The sequence below is a fragment of the Sciurus carolinensis genome, unplaced genomic scaffold (assembly GCF_902686445.1).
Source record: "Sciurus carolinensis unplaced genomic scaffold, mSciCar1.2, whole genome shotgun sequence".
Lineage (NCBI taxonomy): Eukaryota > Metazoa > Chordata > Mammalia > Rodentia > Sciuridae > Sciurus > Sciurus carolinensis.
The window spans coordinates 79,471-84,801 of NW_025920311.1; the positions used below are offsets into that span (position 1 = coordinate 79,471).

The 5,331-nt window shown below is 36.6% G+C and overlaps 1 pseudogene; it reads left to right on the forward strand.

Moving 5' to 3' along the window:
* Positions 1–1,417: 1,417 nt before the first annotated feature.
* LOC124975571 (CCR4-NOT transcription complex subunit 4-like) lies at positions 1,418–4,783 on the forward strand (annotated as a pseudogene).
* Positions 4,784–5,331: the final 548 nt, after the last annotated feature.

The window sequence follows — 5,331 nt, forward strand, 5'->3', positions numbered from 1 at the left end:
TATTCTGATTTTAATTCCTTTGTGTATAGACCAAGGTGTTGGATAGGTGGGTTAAATGGTGATTCCATTCTGAGTTTGCTGAGAAGGAGTTTGATGGAATCTCAGTGTAATTTTAATTTGCATTTCTTTAATTTCTCGAGAAGTTGAACAATTTTTCTTATATTTTTTGACCATTTGCATATCTTCTTGATAAATATGATCAGTTACATTGCCCATTTCCTATATGGGTTATTTGATTTATTGTTGTAAAGTTTTTAGAGTTCTTTATATATCCTGGAGATTAAAGCTTGATCTTAGGTGCAGGTGGCAAAGATATTCTCCCATTCTGTGGGTTTTTCTCTTCACATTCTTGATTGTCTCCTTGGCTGTGAAGATTTTTAGGGTGATTCCATTTTTCTTTCCAAAGCTGACATGATGGAAAGATAGTCCTACATTTTCTTATAATAGTCACAACCTCTCTAATGCCCACATCCTTGACTCACTTTGAGTTTTGTGCAGGGTGAGAGATAGGAGTTCAATTTCATTTTGCTACATGTGTATTTCCAATTTTCCCAGCACATTATTTGAAGAGGCCATCTTTCCTCGAATATATGTTCATGGCACCCTTTTCTTGTATGAGATAACTGTATTTATGTAAGTTTGTCTCTGTGTCTTGGATTCTGTATCACTGGTCTCCATATTTGTATTGTGGTCAGTACAATGCTGTTTTTGTTTCTATATCTCTGTGTATAATTTAATATCTAGTATTATCACTTTTTTGCTAAGGATTGCTTTGGCAATTCTGGGGCTCTTATTTTTCCAAGGAATTTCATGACTGATTTTTCTATTTCTATGAAGAATATCACTGGAATTTTAATAGGACTTGCATTAAATCTGCACAACTTTTTTGGTAGTATGGCCATTTTGACAATATTAATTCTGCCTAGCCAAGAATGTGGAAGATCTTTCTATCTTCTAAGGCCTTCTTCAATTTTTTTCATACAGTTCCATAGTTTTTGTCATAGAGGCCTTCTACCTGTTTGTTAGATTGATTCTGAAATATTTTTGAGACTATTGGGAATGGAATAGTCTCCCTGATTTCTCTTTCAGATGAGAAAATTTGCATTGATGCATAGGAACAAAATTGGTTTATAGGTTTTAATTTTATAACCATTACATTACTGAATTTCTTTATGAGTTCTAAAAGTTTTCTGGTGGAGCTTTTTGAGTATTCTAAATATAGAGTGATGTCATTGACAAGTACGGATACATTGACCTATGCTTCTCTTATTAGGATCCCTTTAATTTGTCCTTTTAACTAATTGCTCTGGCATTAGTTTCAAGAACTATGTTGAAAAAGTTTTGAAAGAAGATATTCTTATTTACATAATGTAAAAGTACTAATGGAATAAAGACTTACTTTTTCTATGAGACAAGCATGGTTCTGAGCCTGACCCTCTCTGGTACTGCCATATCCTCACCAATGAGGAGAATGAGGAATACAGTGTCCCTAGACACACAGAAAAATTTCCTTTGCATAATCCATATCATCTCTCTAATTTTGATGTCAAGTGCAATGTATGAAATCTCAAGTTCATGATAGAATTTCCACTGTATAAAAGTTACCACCTTAGGTGATGGACTTTAGCAATCCTGAAGTACTCTGAACACTGCCTGGACTGTGCTGATGTCATCCATAGGTCATCATGCACTGCTGAGGCCTTGGAGACAGCGGGTCTCATAGCAACCCTGATGCTGTTCTGAGGCCTGAAATGCTATCCTGGTGAACACATAGCCTATTTCCATTTTACTGTTGTGTTTGAAGGTAAAGATTTAAGTCCTAGCACTCATCTATGAACTCTATGAGAGCTGAGCTTCAGAGAGAAATTTACATGATCTGAGTAACCCTCCAAAGAATTGCACCATGAAGAGAAGGTAAAAGAGAAAGTATCTGAAAGCATCCTTGTCCTTCAGCCTGTTAAGAAGTTGAGGGGTAAGTGTTATCATGCCCTCTGGGCCTAAGATGACCAGAAACTGCCTTCTAAAAAGGGAGATGTGTTCATTTCCTGATTCACTGGTTCACATGGATGTTAAGTGACTAAAGGACAAAAGAAAATACACTACTCTACACCAAAGTGAAAACTTTTTGTGTCTCAAAGAGCACTATCAAAGAATACAAAGGCAATACACAGGAGAAAATGTGCATAAAACATGAACCTTATAAATGATTAGTATCCAGAATATATTTTAAAATTTTATACCTCTACAAAACAACAAATAGAACTCAAATGTGGGTTAGAGTACTTTTCTATGAACTTTGTGTCCCCTCAAATTTCAAATCTTCAAGCCCTATTCCCTAATGTGACAATATAATTGGAAGTGAGATCTTAACAGTTGCAATGAAGATTAAATAAGATCTTCAGTTGCCATGATTCAACAGGATTATTGAGTTTTTCAGAGACACCAGAGGTTCACTCTCCAAGAAGAGAGCCCTCACCAAAAACTGAACACTGAATGTTGATTTTGGACTTTTCAAACTCCAAAACTATGAGAAAATAAAGTGATTGCTTAAGTCACCCAGCCTGTAGTATTTTGTTATGGTAGCCTGGAAAAATTAGCATGCACTTGAGCAGACATTATAACAAAGACATACAAAAGGCCAATAAGTACCACAAAAGATATTCAACATCACTAGTCACTAGAGTCATGCAAATCAAACACAATGGAAAACTACTTCAACTCCATTAGCATTGCTACTATTTAAAATTAAAAAAAATTTTTTTTGAAATACTGGTCAGGATATAAAGCAAACAGAACCCTTGAACATTGTGGTGGAAATCTAGAATATAGACACTAAGGAAATAACAAGATTTCTCATAAAATTAAAAACAGGGGGAGTCTTACCCTAATGAAATATGGTGATCTGTCTGGCTGTGGAATCGAACAAAAGCAGAAACTTTCTCAGCCATGGATGTTGGATTTGCTGAAGCATTCCGGTCTGGTTCTGAAGAGTTTTCCAGACACTAGTTCAGTGGTCTCTTGTGAGGATGTGGCAGCAAGTGCAGTTGACAAAGGAAAAAGTGAGGGAAGGCAGGTGGGTCTTCAAACTTCTGAAGTTTAGCTCTCAGTCCCTTAAATTAGTATAAACTTTTGTCACTGTTAATAAACATCAAGAATCTCAAAATCCTGATGCTAAGGAAGACCCTGTGAAATGCAGTCTGTGTGGAGTCCTTGAGATGTGTGAGATTAACTTTTTCCCTTGCACCTACCTATGGTCATGAGATTTGTCAATTTTGTTGGCCTAGATGTTGCACTGATGAAAATGGTCTTTGTCCTGCACATAGAAAGCCACATCCAGAAGATCCAGAAGTTTGTAAACCACTCTCACAGGAAGAACTGCAAAGGATAAAAAATGAGAACAAAATGAGAGAAAACAGAAAAACTACCTTCCACTGTGGGTGTTGTTGTTGTTGTTTTTTTTTTTTAATGTGCCCTGCAAACAAACCTCAACTTCTTTCTAAGTCTGTTCCAGTGCCTAGCTGACCCAGAGGTTTTAAAACAACCAGAATAATTTGAAAACTTTGGTAAAGCACATAAATTTTGTCATCAATAATAGCACATCATATGCAGGCTCACAGGGTCCTAGTGCCAATGCTTATATCTGACCTATATCTGGTCAGAAAATGCTCTAAGAGCAATACAGTATGTCAACAATGTGGTGGTAAATGGCAGAACTCTTAAGACATCTGTAGGTACAAAAATACTGCAGTTACTTCTTACAGAATATATAGTGTCCAAAACCTGACTGTGTGTATATACATGAACTGGGAGATGAGGCAGGAACAAAAGAGGAAATTATCATGGGTGAACACCAATAATATGAACAAAAATTATTTCAAGAATTGTATAAGTTAATTCCAATTTTCTTCAATTATCTATGGGTTCAGTCAATAAAAATAACAACCAAGTGACACCACTGCACAGCCCCATTGATACACCTTCAGATTCTCTCAGTATAGGAAATTGTGGTAATTCTCAGCAGAATCTAACAGTGATACACCTTCACCACCACCTGGTTTAACAAAACCCAATCCAGGCATATCCAGGCATCCCCACAAGTTCATGCAATCACAGTACAAGGTCTCCATTTGAAGAGGCAGTAACAGAGTCACAGTCATTATTCTCTTGACAATTTTTGCCATTCCAACCCTATCCCAAGTAGGACTCCTCCTTTTCCAAGTTCCCCATGGACATCAAGTGATTGGCCTATGGCACCACTCACACAGTCTCTTCACACCATAAAAAAATCCCAGTATCATCCTGTACAGACTGGCAAGCAGCATTTGGCTTTGGTTCTAATAAACAACCAGAGGATGACTTGGGGTTTGATCCTTTTGATGTTACTCAGAAAGCCTTAGCAGACCTGAGTGAGCAGGAATTGTTCATCCAAGACAAACTTTACCTTTCATCCACATCTCTTCAGAACTCCTCTTCACATACAACAACTGCCAAAGCTCTAGGCTTTGGATTCCTAAACCTGCTGCATGGACAAACTCTTAATTGTACCCTTCCAGTCATGCCACAAAGGTTCCCTCAATTGCAGAAGCACTGGGCAATTTACAATTCCTTCAGTTTTCCAGGCCAGGCAGCCTACTATTCTTGGATGGCCTTTCCACGCAACAGCATCATGCCCTTGAAACACACAGCAAACCCCACCTCAAATAGTACTTCCTTGGACTTGAATCTCCCACCACAGCACAACACATGTCTGGGAGGGATCCCAATTGCAGGTAGGTTCACTTAAAGCCTCTGAAGATTCTTAACTAACTCATGCTTCTCTTTGTTGAGGGAGAGGACTGTTGAATAACAAAAGGTATTTATTACTCATGGAAATTTATGTAAAAAAGTCTTTATCATAATTAAAATATTTTCACTTAGGTGGCTTGTAATATTGTGCATTGTAAGGGAGGTGGAGTATTATACCAAGTCACCGTTTGGAAGCATTTTGCTTAATAGGGTAACTACCAAGCTTTAATATGGTATATATGTGTATAAAGAAAAATAAATATATGAACATTGAAACTAAGATTCTGTAAAATCCAACACCATAGTCAAAAAATTTTATTTTACATTATAAAAGTAAAGTGGTTAAAAAATTTTTTAAAGTGATAATGAGAACAGGAGGGATTAAAGTTACTGTAACTTGTAGGGAATTTACTTATTTTGTTCACCAACATGATGCTATAAATAAAGTTTGAGACTATTTGAGAGATCTGATTATTAATGTTTCATAACATGTTCAGACATGCATTGTGTGGAAAAGAAATTATTCAAGTAGACACATTTACCTTT